Genomic DNA, 18421 nt, shown 5'->3' with positions numbered 1-18421 from the left:
ATCATATAGGTAAAGTCTCTTTTGTCAGGTTTTGGGCATTAGGACATGCTATTGTAAATGAAATGGTTACTTTAATTTCATTTTTAGATTATTTATTGCTAGTATATATAAAGTTTTTTTTTTTTTGGATATTGATCTTATACCTGTAACCTTTCTGATCTTATTTCTCATAAAGCAACTTTTCATCTTCCTTTTTTTTTTGAGAGAGAGAGAGAATTTCAATATTTATTTTTCAGTTTTCGGTGGACACAACATCTTTGTTTGTATGTGGTGCTGAGGATCGAACCCAGGCTGTACGCATGCCAGGCGAGCGCGCTACCGCTTGAGCCACATCCCCAGCCCTCCTCTTCCTTTCTAATCTGGAACCCTTCATCCTTATCAGGTGATAAAACTGTTTTTTTGTACCATAGAGTGCACTGGACTAAGGAATAGTTTTTCTTGCATTGAATTGGGAAATGCTTTTTTTATTTTTTATTTTTAGGTGGACACAATATCTTTATTTTATTTTTACGTAGTGCTGAGAATTGAACCCAGTGCCTCATGCATGCTAGGTGAGCGCGCTACCACTTGAGCCACATCTCCAGCCCTGGGAAATACTTTTTTAATGTGCTATTATGTCATTAGGGAATGCAGTTCTAGGGAAGCAAGAGTCAGAGAAAATGAAGTGACACAGGGAAGGGGGGAGAAGTGATATAAAGATGTATTATAGAGTTGATTATCCTTTGGTATCAAGTAGCACCTGACTGCTCAGTCTCCCTGAAGGGCAGTGAGAATATTCTCAGGCTCTTGTCTCCCTCTTAACAAAATTCATAATTAAGAGAAGTTTTTCTAATGAAGTATATCCCTCTCTAATTTTAACCATTATTGATTTTACAGTTTGGGTTGTAGGGTTTGGTTGTAGGGTCAAAGGAATTTCTTTTGCCACTCTGCATTGCCTACAGCTTAAGAACTTTAAATTCCTTGCATGTATAGTGTGTGTATGTGTTTCCTCAATTACCAGGTGGAAAAAAGGGCCTGACCTTGTTATAATCTATGTAATTCTTAATGGTTGGATATATAAGTAAAAACAAGAATGTAATATATATATATATATATATATATATATATATATATATATATGAAAATATTTTTTTTCAGCATCATATTCTTTATTTCCTCCTTATTATTTCTTGTATTGATTATTCCTTATTTTCTGCATAGGTTTTGGGAACAAAAGGAATCATTATGTAGCAAAGTAGCCAGTGTTAAGTTATCATAAATGATATTTGTTCTCTTCCCTCTTGTCTTTAGTCCCTGAACCCTTAACCATTCTCCCTTCTTTCTTCTGAGTTCCCTCCCTGAAAAATTCAGGAACATTCAGTACATTCCTGGGAAAACGAGAGAAAAGGAACAGAGGAGAAGGGAGAATGGCAAGAGCCTGAATTCAAGAGAGTATTAGAGCTCATCTGGAACAATGGCCTAGTATAGATGTAAACTTAACTGGAATAAGAAGAGTATCCACATGGAGTCTGAAAGAGTTGAAGATGACTTTTGCATAGAGGTGTGGGGGGCCACAAAGGCATGGGGTATTAGAATTCAAGTGGAGTGAGCAGGGCATGTCAGGAGGTAGCAAAAGTGGGTGTAGGCTCTATCTAAGGAGAGAGAGGAGAGTGTTCTTAAGGAAGGGGGTTGTGGTAGCAATGGAAAATAGATTACTTTCTAGTATTGATCAACTAAGTACAGTACTAAAAGCCAACAAAAGCCAGGCTTCTCACTATCAGAAGAGTGCTAAAATATAGACAGGGAGATAAGCTGGAATGAACCTTGAGATACTGGATTGTAATTGGAGATACCTATGTTAACTTGTGGGGTGTGTGTGTGTGTGTGTGTGTGTGTGTGTGTATTTTTTAAGGTATATGTATACACACACACACACACACACATATATATATATATATATATATATATATATATATATATATACACACACACACACATACATACATATATATAAAATTTTGTTCTCTCAGAGGACCTGGGAGCAGTGCTATCCCAATGGTAGTAAGCATACCTAATGTTCAGATCTTGGTTTTAAGTGCTTTTCTCTACTAAAGGAATGGGAGCTCCTTGGAAAGCTGGCTCAATCTAGGAGTTGGGGCAGAGAAAGCCCTGAATATGTTCTAGTGTCACAAAGCATGGAAGTTCTTAAAGAATCATGTCACAAGATCACAAAAACTAGCTTGTGGGGGGTTCCCACTGGCCAAATGTGGGACAAATTGAGCACCAAATTATGATAGTAATGGATATAATCCAGTTAGTAAAGAGAAACTCATGTAGTCATTATGTTATTTATAAGAAATGAGTAATTTGAAAATTTCATGTGTATATTTGTATAATGTGAATATAGCTTTCCATGAGATATTTTAACTATAAGTGGAAAAAGAGTAACATGTTATAATAGGAAAGCCTGGCAAACACTATTGTCAGATAAGCAAAATTAACCTTACCAGTAATAGGCCAAATTCTAATTGTATGCCATTTGATAGGATACAATAAGAATATAGCACCACTTCTATGATATTTCTGTTAAAGATGCATAACTTTTATCTAATCCTTTTGAAATAATAGACAACAATTGGGGTTATTTTTCAAAAAACTAGCCTCTAGTCTTTAAAAGTATTGTTTATAAAAGTCAAGGAAAGCTGGGCATGGTGGCACACGCCTGTAATCCCATCAACTTGGGAGGCTGAGGCAGGAGGATTGCAAGTTCAAAGCCAACCTCATCAAAAGTGAGATGCTAAGCAGCTCAGTGAGACCCTGTCTCTAAGTAAAATACAAAATAGGGCTGGGAGTGTGGTTCAGTGGTTGAGTGCCCCTGAGTTAATTCAAGGAAAAACTAAGAGAGTTCCAGCTTGAAGGCGAGTAAAGAGATCAAAACCTAAATGACTATATGACTTTGGAGTGGATCCTTTTTGAGACATCATTGGGACAATTGACGAAACTTGAATGTGGTCTATGGGGATTGTACATTTCAGTGTTGATTTCTGATTTTGATTTTTTTTTTTTTGGTTATGTAGGAGAATGTCCTTATTTGCTTTTTTTTTAGTTGTTTGTTTTGTGGTGCTAGGGATTGAACCCAGGGCCTTGGCATATGCTAGACAAGCTCTATATCACTGATCTCTGTCCCCAGCCCAAGAATATCCTCATTTGAAGGAAATATACAAAAACTATAGGGTGATGAAGCAGCATGTTGATAAACTTATTCCCAAATGATACATAAACAAAATTATTGGAGGGCTGGATTTGTGGCTCAGTGGTAGAGTGCTTGCTTCGCACATGTGAGACGCTGAATTCGATTCTCAGCGCCACATAAAAATAAACAAAATAAAGGTATTGTGCTCATCTATAGCAAAAAAAATAAAAATAAAAATAAATAAATAAATAAAAAATTATTGGAGCTGTACTTGACAACATTTCTTCAAGTTTATGATTGAAAATAAAAATAAATAAATATAATATTTAATCTTTAATTAATTACCATTACTTCTTTTGCTTTGAGTTATTTTAGAGAATGTTTTCTTTAGCTAACATTTCAAATATGTAGTTATTTGAATAAAATTTATTTTTGAATGTTTTAGTTTTATTTCATGTTCATTTTAAAGGTTAAGTTATCAGCAGTACAAATGTATACTTCTTAATTTCATTTTAAATAATATTTGGTTATTCAAATTACAGGATAAAATTTTGAAGGTTTTTTAAAACAGTGACTATTGCCTTTGTTACTTGAAGTGTTCTAATTCTTAAAGCTTTGTAAATATTGGCATTTAATTTACTTTTTATTTACACAAAAATAGCAAAAACAATATTAAAGATTAACAAATAGTATTTACTATGTGTCAGGCACTGTGCTACTTATTTAATAAGTTTTAATTTATTTAATCCTCATTCTTTTGGGGTATGTAGTGTTAATCTCCGAGTTTTACAGATGAGGAAATTAGGCCCAGATTTAAAACAAACAAACAAACAAACAAACAAACAAAACTTGTCCAAGTTCATATACCTAGTTAAGTGGGAAAACTGAGTTAGAACCCTGGTGTTACCGATCTGCTGTAGGTTCTGTAATTCAAGTGTGATAGAAATCACAAATAGGCAAAGTGCAGCTCCTTCATTGTTAGCAGCTTTAAATACCAGACTCTCTGTTCTTAGTGTTAGCAGCTCTCCCCACTTAACCTTAGCAGCTGAAACCAGCAGCTAATGGGAATTCTTTGAAACTCTTAAAATATGCAGAGCCAGCAGCTCTCCATCATTCCCTGCCATTTCTCTGTCTGCTAGGCCCCTCAGTGTAACCATCCTTGGCTGCTGGCTGATTTCAGTGCCAAGAGCCTTTCACATTACCAGCTCTTAGCGCAACCAGCTCAAGATAGGAATCATGAATAGGCTAAATAAAACTCTCTGAAAGAGGCTTTAATTAGGACTTACATTGCAATTTAAAAGGAAGCAGTACACAAACTGTTTCAATAAGGTTGAGGGGAAGGCTGCTTATATAGACCAAAAAAAGGCAGGCTCAGTCATACTTATAGTATCCTGTGGCTTACTGTAGTCTTTCTGCTTAGTTTTGGGGAAGAGAGGAGATCCTCACAGACCAGAGTGGGGATATCTGGCTGCAGAGGAGGTGGAGTAATCTGAGGTGGTTGCCATGACCCAAAGTGCCACAGCCAAAGCAAATCTTTTAGTGGGGGAGGTGATTGGGGCAGCTATGGCAATCAAATATAGAAGAAAGAAAAATTTTTAAAGTACCTCTTGGGGAACATAAGGCTCTTCTTTCTGTCTCACAGGAGGTCTGGTTCCTGTGTCTAAGGTCTTAAACACTATGCTACATTTAGTTTTGCATAGTGAAAAATAAATGAACAATTCTAAGTACTAAAAAATGTTTTGAGAAAGGCAAAAAAAAATCAGTTAAATGAAAAAATTATGTAGTGAAATTGTTTCCTTTCTTTAAATAAAAAACTTCAGACAGATTTTGTATATAGCTTTATCATCTTAAGAACATCAATTCATTCTTATTTTCTCTTATATCAATCACATCTTTAACGCACAGACACCTGTAACTGGCTAGCAGTACTATACCAGAAAAATAACTCTGTAGTTGAGCTCAATATATTCACTTCATATATTGTGAATTTATTAAGTATTTGTGTATTAAATATTAAGCATATTATTAAGCATTTATTGACCTTTTTTCTGTAGTACAAGATGGTTTAATTTGGTGATGGTTATACATTTTAACAGAAAGAAAGAATTTACTTTGTGGTATAGATAGAAAAACCAAACAGATACTTTTATAAATGGGGAAATTTTATAATAAATGGGCTGATTTTATTTATCTTTATTTGCCTTTATGATCCTCCCATAGAAGTTTTAGATACTCTTAGCTTACTTTCTGAATTTGGTAAAAAGCAGTCAGTTTTAACAAGGGAAGAAAAGAAGTGCAATGTTTGAAAGTTTTACCCAAGACTGGTTTATAAAATTTGCTATGATAGTTATAATCTAACCATGTGGTTTGTTTAATAACTATTGTAAACTCTGTGATCTTAGCAATCCTGGTAAGGTTATGAGGACATGCTGTAAGAGAGGTTTGCAGCAATTTTTAATAGCTCCTTTTATGGGAGGATATTTTTTCCTGAAAGAGTTCAGCTGCAGAAGATTATGTATCTAAAGTTCTTGTTAAAATATAAAGTTCTGTTTTGATATTAGCAGTTTCTTATTTGTGTAGTTTATTTGCTGCAAAACTATCAATTATAGTTAGACCATGCTCAATGATTAGAGTTCAAACTAGCCCCCAAACAGAATTTTTAAGCTGTTTTTTGGGGGGGGGTTGGGGGGTTGTTTGTTTTTTTGTTTTGATACTGGGGATTCAACTCAGGGGTACTCTGCCAGTGAGCTACATTCCCAACCCTTTAAATTTTTTTTTAAAATTTAAAACAAGGTCTCACTAAATTTCTGAGGCTGGCCTCAAACTTTCAGTCCTCCTGTCTTAGCCTCCCAAGTAGCTGGGATTACAGCCAGAATCATATTTGTTTATTTTCAAAACTATGAGCCACATTTTGGCTCTAGCAATGAATGGATCATCTTTCCTTTATTTTGATCATTATATTTGAGTTCATTCATGAATATGTTCTTTTTAAAAAAATATTTTTAGTTTTTGATGGACCTTTTATTTTATTATTTATTTATTTGTATGCAGTGCTGAGACTCGAACCCATACTAGGCAAGCACTCTGCCACTGAGTCACAACCCCAGCCCCATGAATATGTTCTTATAAGTAGATTTTCCCCTGCAGTTTGGAATTGTTTTGAAGGTGTCAAAACAAATGTTTAGGCCTAAAAATTAGGCCCAATATCAGTTTTAATTTTTTGTTGGACACATGCTATTGGAGGTAACAAATTCAGTTGACTTTCTGACCTTATAACAAAGAAATACCATAAACTAATTTTTTTCAACATCAAATTAATTTTGGGGGCAAGTCTTAATTGCTGTGGTTAGTGCCAGATCTTGTTGAAAAGACAACAGAAGAATGTATGTGGCATTTTATTAATTTTTTAAAGAAAATGTAATTTTAGGGAACTGAAAACATAGGCAGGAACATGGGCTAATCTGGAAGCCAACACAGGGTAGTTGATGCAGTGGCAAAAATTTTCAGTAAGTAACAACACAGTTAATTGAATAAATCTTTATGTTGAAATTTCTTAGTTTTACATTGTTCAATGTATTTTTTTCCTCTCAAAAAGTGTAACATTTAAAGTAGATATGAAAAATATATGTGATTTCTAAAATTACAAAATTTAAAAATTGCTGTATTGTTATAAATGTAATTATTTTTCAATAAGCATGTGAAAGAATATAAATTCAGTACTGTGCTGAATATTGGCAATTATTCAGTCATTTTAAATTTGATAAGAAGTCATTTCAGGGCCACCATCTTTTTTTTTTTTGAGTGTATAACATGCCTTTCTAAAATTAAAACTATTTTTTAATTTATGTAGATACTTGTTCTTAGGACCTTAATGTTTACTTCTCAAATGTGATTTAGTTTGTTTTTGAGCGAGACAGGAGGGAATATGATTAATTCCATGACTGTTATGGATTAGAAAATAATTATTTTTTAAAATAGCTTTATTATTTTTTTAATTACTCATTTTAAAAGCTCAGAGGGAAAAGGTAAAAATTTAGACATTTTTTGCAGATGCCAAACAGCTTTCTTAGTATATGGGTGCAGTAATTCATGCATACAGTGTTATATAAATAGGCTCATATAGTGTTTTTCGTAACCTTTAAAATGCTTTTGTAGAACCTTTACCTTTAAAATGAAATAAAATAGCCATGTACACACACACACACACACACACACACACAAACATACATATGCATACATACAGATGTTGCTCAGTTTTAATATTTTACCATCTTACAGCCATCATGTTACTGTTGAGTTTTTTTTTTAATTAGGAAGCTATCTCATAACTGGTAATGTTTATATGCATAATATAGTTTTGGTTTTGGTTTTGCAGGGCTGGGGATTGAACCCAGGATCTCGTGCATGCACTTAGGCAAGCACTCTACTATTGAGTTACATCTCCTATCCCTCTTACAGATTTCAGTATAGTTTACATGCTTTGTTAAGAGAGCATTACAATACTAACAGTAAACTTGTCTTACATGAGTGGTGCTGAGGACAGGGGACAGATAATGAAACCAATGTTAGAGGTGCAGAATCTTCTTGGCAGCTCTGTTTTCTGAGCATCCTAAGCGTGCACCAAAGATAGTTTAGTAATAAATGATTTTTGAGTGATGCCAACACAATTTTTTTTTAAAAAGCATCACATAATGGTCACACTCCACTTTTTTTTTTTTGCAGAAGATTTGGTATAAAATTTGTGACAATTATGAGGTGAAATAGGTAAGCAAAGGTAGTGGCAATAGTTAAAAATGGGAGGAGATGGATCAATGAGATAATATCAGGGCAATGCTTCCCAATACTTTTCCCTTTAGTGGAGCACTGCAGATTTACTTAATAGAAAAATTTAAGTCTTACAAATAAAATGTATTTGTTAGTAATCATAGTACCAGAAAATTTATTTGTAAACTATTTACCCTATTCTATAGAATAGGGTAAATAGTGCAACCCTCATTGAGTTGATGGGATTCTAGTTTATTGTAAAAAGAAAGAAAAAGGAAATACTAGTGTTGTGGTTAGTCTTTGCAACTTTAACTGTTTAAAGGGAATGTGCACAATTCTTTTTGTCCCCCCAGTATTGGGCCTTGTGTATGCTAGGCAAATATTCCACCACTAAGCTGTGTACCCACACCCCAAATTAAATGCAAGTGAAAAAAACAAATAGCAAAGAGAGAATAAGCCATCCAGAAGTTTGAAAGACCATAATATGCTTTAAATGAAGAGAATTCATATTTTCAAATCAGTGTTTTATATCAATCTCAAAATTTTTGTCTCAGGACCCCTTTGTGTTGTTAAAAATTACTGAGGACCCCCAAGGAACATCGGTTTATATAACACATATCTATTGATATTTAATGTATTAGAAATTAAAACATATGAAAAGTACATCTCTTCAAAAAAATGACATTTAAGCTAGATCTGAAGGATGTCTATCAGTGATTTCCAGTTGGTTTAAAAAATGAGTGGTTATCATATTCTCAGTTACCTCTCCAGATTAGAAAATGTGAAGCCATACCTAGTCACTGAAAATTAAAAAACAAAAACAAAAACAAAAAACTTGACTACCATGCTTTAAGAACAACAATAGTAAATAACTGATGTTTAGTGGGCACTTACTATATGCTAAATATGGACTTTATAAACTTTATTAAGCTTTTGCTAAATAAGGACTTTATCATTTGGTCTATTCTGGAGTGATATACAATTTATAATATCTACACTTTACAAATGAAAGAACTGATATCTAGGAGAATTAACTTGACTACTTAAGAGGACAGAATTTTGATATAGAACCTGATTTTTTTTTTTTTGGCAGTACTTGGGATTGAATCCAGGGCTGCTTTACCACTGAGCTATACCCCCAGACTTTTTATTTTTATTTTTAAATTTTGAGACAGTGTCTCACTAAGCTACTTGAAATTTTGAGGCTGGCCTTGAAATTTTGACCCTCCTGCCTCAGCCTCCCAAGTTGCTTGAAATACTGGTGTATGCTACCTACCATGCTCAGCAGAACCTGAAATATTTTTTATAACAACAAATAAACATAGGAACAAAAAAACAGCAAAAAAGTTCTGTGTGTTTAACGTATACTTGTTATTATAACTTATACTAACTTTTTTTCATGTGAGCCATTTCCATTTACTATAAAATTAAAATATACTAACTTGTGTTTTATAGTAAATTTTTAGTATAACTTACTTAAAATATTACGAACAAGCTAAAGTTGTCACCCTAAAAATGCTGTTGGGTTAAAATTTATTATTATTTTTGTTGTATTAGCGATTTAAGCCAGGGGCAATCTTATTACTGAGCTACACCCCCCACTTCACCCCTAGTCTTTTTTTTTCCCCCTCAGTCCCAGGGATTGAACACAGGTCCTTAGAGATGCTAGGCAAGTGCTCTACCACTGAGCATACACTACCATCCCCTTTTAAAATTTTTATCATGAGTAGAGCCTCCTGTGTTGTCAAGCTGGTCTCAAACTTGTGACTCTCCTGCCTCAGCTTCCAGAGTTGCTGAGATTATATGTATGCCACAGGTGCTAAAATATTTTTCATATGACTTTCTCATGTAAGAGATGAAATGCAACTAATTCTAGTATACATAGGATTCAGTACAATTGTGAAATAACAAGTCACTAAAATTTTCCAGATGCAATGGCAGATAACTCTTAGTACAACATAATATGAATTCTACACATTTTTCTTTTTAATTTAGCCTCTAGCTGAATTTCATTAGATTTGACTACATTTAGGTTTAGCCTTATTTTGCATATGCTACTGAAGTATAATAAAAGAAAGACATTAATCTCTTCCCATGAGCCCTAATTTTTTTGGAGGGAGGTACTGGGGATTGAACTCAGGGGCATTGGACCACTGAGCTACATCCCTAGCGCTATTTTGTATTTTATTTAGAGACAGTCTCATTGAGTTGCTTAGCACCATGCTTTTCCTGAGGCTGGCCTTGAACTTGTAATCCTCCTGTCTCAGCCTCCCAAGCCACTGGGATTATAGGCATGCTCCACCGAGCCTGCAAGCCCTAATTTTTTATGGTCTTTTATCTCAGTGATTTGTACTATTGTGAAAATTCAGAATTTTATAGAGTTTTGCAGACCTAATAATTAAAGTTCAGTTATTTCAGGCGGAAACTGCCATATTATCATGGAACTAAAATAAAGAAGAGCAGAACTAATATTTATTGAGGACCTTCTATGTGCTAGATGCATTGAAATTCATTGTATAAATCGTTACAAACCTATAAAGATAAGTACTATCTCTAAATTATAGAAGCAAGAAAATGCCCAAGAAGTTAAATATCTTCCTCAAACTCCCACAACTAGTTGTATGTATAGCCAGTATTTGAATCCGAGTCTCTAATTTCAAAGAGAAGCGTTCAGTAGCATTACTTAAAAATCTGTAAGTTGGGGCTGGGGTTGTGGCTCATCCGTAGAGCGCCCGACTAGCATGTGCGAGGCCCTGGGTTCAATCCTCAGCACCACATAAAAATAAATAAATAACTAAATGAATAAAATAAAGGTATAAAAAAATCTGTAAGTAGTTCATTGAATAAATACTTGTCCTTTGGAGATAATATTTGCCAAATATACATTTGACAAGAGATTGGTATCTAAGATATATAAAGAATGCTTACAACTCAGTAATGAAAAAGATGATCCAATAAAATATGGACAAAAGATATGAACAGACACTTTACAAGATTTTATATTTGGCTGGGTACAGTGGCACATGCCTATAATCCCAGCAACTTGGGAGGTTGAGGTAGGAGGATTGCACATTCAAGGCTAGCCTCAGCAACTTAGTGAGATCCTGTCTCAAAATAAATAAAAAGGACTTGAGATATAGCTCAGTGGTAGAGCATTCCTGGATTCAATCCCCCCACCCAAAAAAGTATTATATACATATCTGGGAGTTAACTCTGTGATAAAGCATTTGCCTGGCTTATGTGAACTCCTGGGTTCAATTTCTAGTATTATAAATAAATAAATTAATTAAATAAACACAAATTGCTAATAAACACATGGAAAAGCATTCAACATCATTAATCATTAGAGAAATATCAATCAACATCCCCACTGCTCTAGCTAAAATTAAAAAGCCAAATATTGTTAAGGATGTGAGGATGTTCTCAGTGGTAGAGTGCTTGCCTAGCATGCATGAGGTCATGTGTTCAATTCCCAGTACCACCATCAAAAAAAAAAAAAAAAAAGGTCTCAGACATATATTATTATTATTTTTTTAAAATTTTTATTTATTTTTTTAGTTTTCGGCGGACACAACATCTTTGTTTTGTATGTGGTGCTGAGGATCGAACCCGGGCCGCACGCATGCCAGGCGAGCGCGCTACCGCTTGAGCCACATTCCCAGCCCTCAGACATATATTATTATTAGGAATATAAAATAATATAACCTTTCTGGAAAATGATCTGAACATATACTTACTTTATGACCCAGGAATTTTACTTCTAAATATTTACCCAAGTTAAATAAAGTTTATTTTAACAACATCAACAAAATTGTTGATAGTAACAAAATTATGTACAAAATTGTTCATAGTAACTTTGCTCATACTAGCTCCAAATTGGAACAGCCTAGTTGTACTTGAACAAGAGAATTGTTAAATAATCCAGTATGTTCATACAATGAACTACTACTGTTCATTAATTAAAAGGAACAAACTATAACTACAGATGTACACAGCATGAATATGTCTTGAAAAAAATGCTGAATGATAAAAGCTCTACTCAAAAGAATATGTATTTTTAAATTTTATTATATGAAGTTCTAGAATAAGCAAAATTTTAATCAGTGGTTTTAAAAAAATCAAAACAATGATTGTCTCTGGAGGAGACTATTTGACTGGTAAGGACATGAGGGAAATTTCTGGTGTAATGGTAAGGTTCTTTATCTTGTTATTAATTACATTTTTGTATCAATCATTAGAAATATGTATAAGTACAACTGATTTTTTGTATTGAATATTGTAAACTTCCTAAATGAACATTTTTATTACCTCTTATAGTTTTGTGTGGATTTCTTAGGATTTTTTGTATGTAAGATCATGTCATTTGTGAATAGAGATAGTTGTTTTACTTCATTCCAATTTGGTACTTATTATTTCTTTTATTTGCCTAATTAGTCTTTCTCAATCACCTTTGCCTCCTGTTCCTAGTCTACCCAACCTTGTATAATTAACTGCCTTCTGGATATCTTTTGAACCCATCAAACTTGATATATCTAAGACTGAACTTATGCTTTCCACCCAAGTCTTTCTCCTCTAAAGTCTCCTTTGTGGAAGTAACATCACATTCAGATAATTGTTTAGCAAGAAAACTAAGAATCAGCCAGGCTTGATGGCATATACCTATAATCCAGAGACCTGGGAGTCTGAGGCAGGAGGATCACAAATGCAAGGTTAGTCTCATTATATCTAACACATCACTAAGTTCTTATGGTTTTGCTTCTTAATTATCTCTTAAATCATTCTAAAACTTGTCCTCTCTGCCACCACAACCCTTTGCCAAACTTTCATCATCTCTTTGCCAGGATTATTACATTTCCCTAACAGGTTCCCCCAGAAACCACTCTTGACTTTCTGTTACATGTTCTTCATTTTCTGTCAGTATGATTTTTCTGAAAAGACAAATGTAACCGTGCCATTATCTTACTTAAAACCTTTGAATGGCTTCCTGTTCAAGTTAAGCATGACTTGAACCTGTGGCTCTTTGTATAAAAATCAAAATATGGTATGCAAGGCTCTGTAGGATACTACCTCCACAGACATAGTTACCCAGGCCTTCTTTTACTTCTTGAATAGGTACCTGTTGAAGTATAAAAGGACAGGGATCATATACCAATATATATCTAATATATATGGTACGTACCAATAAATCTTAATTGAATAAATAAAAATTCCGTATTACTGGGTGTAGTGGCACATACTTGTAATCCCCACTACTCAGGAGGCTGAGAAAGGAAGATGACAAGTTTAAGGTTAGCCTGGAAAGCTAAGGAAGATCCTGTCTCGAAATAAAAAATTAGAAGGGCTGATAGAGTGCCCCTGGATTCATTACACAGTTACATATAAAAACAAAAACAAAAACAAAAACAAAACAAAAACAAAAACAAAAACACCAACCAAAACAAAAACAAGAAGAAATCAAATTATATGCCAAGATGGATGCAGATAACATTCATTCTCTGGATTGTGGTGATGGTTTCATGGATGTATGTCTAAACTTACATCCAATTTAACACATCAGAATTTAACAAGTCATATGCTTTATATTAATACAATTTATTGCATCTCAATTTTTCTAAATAAAGCTTCTAAACAAAAAACTGTGTTCCTTTTTATAGTCTTGAGACATCCTTTGTGTCTGAAATCTTTCACCTTTCGTTGTTCAAATAATTCGTTTTATCCTTCAGTCTTTGCTTAAATGTATTTCTTCAGTGTCTGGCTTGGACTCTCCCTTACTGTCTTCCTAGGTCAGGTTTCCCTCTCCTATACTTTCCTTGAAAACATTTATTATAATTATGCATAATTACATAGTGTTTAATATTTTCTCTTATTGCAGAGTCTAAATGAAGATATAAATCTTGCCATTCTTATTTATAAATGTGTCATTGGAATACATTATAGGCAGTCAATATTTGTTGACTGTGTTAACAAATGAAATGTATATTCATTTCTACTTATTGTGCAAATATCTGTTGAGCCATACCATAGGCCAGGTACTATATTAGGTTTAGATTTGGATCAGTGAATAAAACAGGCTTTTATATTTGTTCCATGGAACTTACTTAAAGTTAGGACCCAGACAACATCACAGTCAGATGGTGATAAATGCTATGGAGGAAAATAAAGTAAGGAAATGGTGTAATAATGTTGAGATATGTGGAGAATTTGTCTCATTGCTCATATTGACATATGGGCATTAGAATCTGGGTGGAATCTGGGCATTGAGGAATGACCTGGGAGCACTGAACTCTTTGGAGTTAAGTGGGCATAAAAGGCATTATGAGGGTCTGAAGGTGATTAAGGAACCTGTGCAAGTTGAGCAAGGGGAGGGAGGATCAGGGATCTTGCCAGTATCACACAGAATCCTGGGTTCCTTTTGTTTATTCCAGAAATGGTGGTATTTAGGTGATGTTATTTATGTTCATAAAGAGGTCTGGTTCTTACCTTGATAGTTGCTGATAGATTACTAAGTACTCATTATGGGCCCAATTCTATGGAACAAACAAAAATCTACCTGGATTTAGTTTCTCCTTTCCCCAAAGTAACACAATCTTGTTGACAAGACAGTGTGGAGAAAAATAATTATAATATAAAACAGAATGTAATTGTAGAAATATAAAAGTACTAAAGGATCGAAGAAGGCAAGAATGATTGCAAAGGATTGAGGGTATGTTAGCAGAAATGGGAGCTGGACAGTGGTAGAAGAAGGATAAGATTTCAGTAAACAAAAATGTATGCATTCTAAGCAAGCAGATACTTCTATTTAGATGTCTTTCTTCAGTGCAAAATCATCATGCCTAAAGACAAATATTTTCCAAACTCAGATCTTTCTCCTACTTTTTCCTTTTTGTAACCATTCTCCCTAATGTTTAGACTGTAAACCTTTTAACCTCTAAAATAATAACAGTTGCAATGAGTACCGTTTATTATAGATTAATTTCAATGAGTCAGACACTGTGCTAGATGTTTTACACACATTATCATGCAACTAGTATGATCTGCTTCATAACACTTAGAGTAAAAATGTAGTCCATTTCTTATTTCTCTAATTTAGATTAAAACCAACCCAAGTCCCTAGATGCTGTATTTAGCAGACAGATGAATGTTATCCCTTCCCATATTTTGTCTGAAATACAGGCATTTCCCTTTCCCCTGCAGTTGTCTGAAAACTTCAGAGAGTTTATTGATTCTAAACATAATGTATATCTGATTTCCACTAGTCAGCAGGGAAGAATTTTGGTGACTTTCAGTTTGTTACTACTGTTTTTTTGTTGCCAGATGGTTCAGAGTCAAAACACTTATCTCAGCTGTTTGGTGCTGCTGGTCCCCAGGCAGCAATATTTAACTCGTTCAGCTTTTGGTAAAGACCAGTAAGGTCTTTTCAAGTGAGGATGACTTCATGGACAACTCACTATCTCAGTGCTTCAGTTGACCCAGGGTATCTTTCTTTGTACACTTATTAGTTTCTGGTCACTTCAGGCACACAATTTAGTCCACTCTTTTATAAGGTCCTGCTGTCACAGAAGAGTTGTGCCTAGCTGATTTTGGGTTTCTTTTCATTTTGCAGACCCTACAATTAGTGTCTTCCTATGAGATTCTCTCAAGGATTAAGCTATTTTTTTTTCTGCCTTCCAATGTAAAAAACTTGTTGTGTTGTTCCCCTGGTTTACCTTGGTTTGCTTAAGCCAGTTAATCATCCCTGTTAACTAGGGAGGGAGGGGTCTAAGGTGTGTTATTTATTCTAGAGCCTTAAAAATTTTTGCTAGTCCCTATTGACTAAACAGGAACTTTTTTCTGTCTTCACATTTATATAAAAAATAAAACTACTTAAATGACTGTTTTTAGGACCAAGGTCAGTTTCCCTCTATTAAAAAAATTTTGAACTGATGGGCATAAGATCTTTTGGGCTGTTGGTAAGATTACAGATTATTGGGCTTACAACTCCAGAGATTCTGATTGATTAGATCCAGGATGAAACCTAAAGATCAGTATGTTTTTTAAAATGCCCAGTAATTCTGAAACAGATGTTCTGCAGATCACCATCGTTAAGTATGAAGAGGATCTATTACTTTCTTGTGCTTTATTTTACTACAACACCAAATTATTTGTTCCTGATCCTCTCTCCTTCTTCTGTCCCCTCCTTAAAGCTTTTCTCATGCCCTGTCACATTCATGTATTTGTGTATCTGTTTGGATACTGTGCTTACTTCTTCCCTTGTGTGTGTGTGTGTGTGTGTGTGTGTGTGTGGAGAGAAAGAGTGAACTCACTTCATCCTTTAAAACTGTACAGATGTTGCCTTGTCTGTGATTCTTCCAGGTAGAAAAAAAAAGACTTTAAAAAATTTTACCACTTTTCATACTTGTAATTACCACTCTATATTATGTTGATTTATACTAATGTATGAGTTTGGGTTCTTACTTACTCTGGAAAATAAGGTAGAGCCTAAAGTAAGTGATGTTTAATTTGAGACATGGAATTTAAGTAAGAATGAGCCAGGTTAAGAGGTACAGAGAAAGCATATCAGGTAGAGAATATTGAATTATATAGAGAATGTAGTTCTAGGGGTGAGAGTTAACATGTTTGAGACTAAAAGAAGTTTAATAAAGTTAAGGCAGTTTACCTAGGATCCTATCAAAGAGGTCCTACTAGGGGTCTTAAGCCAATTAGAATGCTAACTCTGAAATTTGGAGAAGGAATTAGAATTATGCTTAGAGTAGAGGCCAGGAGAATGGGTTTCAAAAACTACAGTTTTTAGAAAAGATGCCCTTCAATAGATGAATGGATTAAAAATGTGGCATATATACACAATGGAATATTACTTAGCAACAAAAGAGAATAAAGTCATGGCATTTGCAGGTAAATAGATGGCGTTGGAGAAGATAATGCTAAGTAAAGTTAGCCAGTCCCCAAAAAACAAATGCCAAATGTTTTCTCTGATATAAGGTGACTGATTCATAGTGGGGTAGGGAGGGGGAGCATGGTAGGAATAGAGGAACTCTAGATAGGGCAGAGGGGTGGGAGGGGAAGGGAGGTGGCAGGGGGTTAGCAATGATGGTGGAATGTGATGGATATCATTATCCAAAGTACATGTATGAAGACATGAATTGGTGTGAACATACTTTATATACAAACAGATATGAAAAATTGTGCTCTACATGTGTAATAAGATCTGTAATGCATTCTGCTATCATGTATTTAAAAAATAAAATCAATTAAAAAAAGAGAAAAGAATCTTGAGTGCTCCCTTCATTAGAACATATACTAAAATTGGAAACATACAGAGAGACTAGCATGGCCCCTGTGCATGGACAACACACACATTTACTAGCATTTCATTAAAAAATAAAAAGAAAATATTGATTTGGGATACTTGGTACCCAAATATAGGAAGCATATATAGGAAGTAGTCAACATGACTTATTAAGTATGAGGCAGTAGTTGGAACAAGGATGATTGCCAGATTTCTGGCCTTATGGTAGTGCCATTTACCAAGATGAGGGGGCTGGAGAAAGAACAAATGTATTTGGATGATTAGGGGTTATTTTAGATGGAAAAAATGTTGAATTCAGTTTTCAACGTGTTGAATTTGAAATGTATGTGAAACATCCAAGTGTAGATAACAAGTGGAGTTTGAAGAAAGAGGAAGAGGTTTGATATAGCTGTTGCTGAAAAAGAAGACCAAGCTGATGAAGAAAACATAATAAGAATGTCTGATATTATTGTGGGCCCAAATAAAACTTGTGAACCTGAATTCTCAGTAGCATTAGTTAGTCTCATTGTATGGTTTTTGTTTAGCACTGCTTTCTAGTTTAAGTGCCAACATAGAGAACATAGATAGTTCTAGAATTAAGGTTTTGCCAGGTGGTTTTCAAATGAAGAATTGAGTAACAGATTTTAGACAAGAGAGTATTTAAAATAATGAACCACAGAATCTAAGCTGGATAATGGTGATTTTATTTATCAATATTTTAAAAATGACTACTATAGACTAGGTACCCAAGAGAGCAGTGAAGAATAGAGAAAATGAATGGACTAATGACTGGAAGTTCAAGTGATATAGAAAACATCTATAATGGGATAATTGAGTGAACACTGAAAAAGAAAAGGCATTAGTAGATGAAGGGATATGAGACTTAGTGATTTTGGAGGTGGAACAGTTTGGGATGATGCTGAGGTCTAAAATGTGGCCAAGCAGAGGTCTTTTTATTTCTCAGACAGTCTCAGTTTCTGGTACTATCTTTTAGTCCCAGGTTGTTAATGCTTTTGTCAATAGAACACTCTTAAAAACAAAAAACTCTTGGGGAAAAAAAAGCATGGCCAAGAAAGTATGTAGCTAAAACGAAGTATGGGATAAAACTTCTGGAAATATGGACATGGGAAAAGTTTAGAGGCAGGTTGTGTGGATAAAGACAATCAGCATAATGGCATGGACACTGGATGGAGTGGAGA

At 34.3% G+C, this 18421-nt stretch overlaps 1 protein-coding gene and 1 non-coding gene across 2 annotated transcripts in view; both read left to right on the top strand.

Moving 5' to 3' along the window:
• The window catches only part of Zswim5 (zinc finger SWIM-type containing 5), a 180757-nt gene that overhangs the window by 22585 nt on the left and 139751 nt on the right, over positions 1–18421 (top strand). The window lies entirely within an intron of this gene.
• On the top strand, positions 17210–17315 carry LOC113189174 (U6 spliceosomal RNA). The gene has a single exon (XR_003301621.1). It is a non-coding gene; the product is annotated as a U6 spliceosomal RNA (small nuclear RNA).

The sequence above is a fragment of the Urocitellus parryii genome, chromosome 11 (assembly GCF_045843805.1).
Source record: "Urocitellus parryii isolate mUroPar1 chromosome 11, mUroPar1.hap1, whole genome shotgun sequence".
NCBI classification, from domain to species: Eukaryota; Metazoa; Chordata; class Mammalia; order Rodentia; family Sciuridae; genus Urocitellus; species Urocitellus parryii.
The sequence above is the reverse complement of the archived record's forward strand: the minus strand, read 5'-3'. Positions and strand labels throughout refer to the sequence as shown.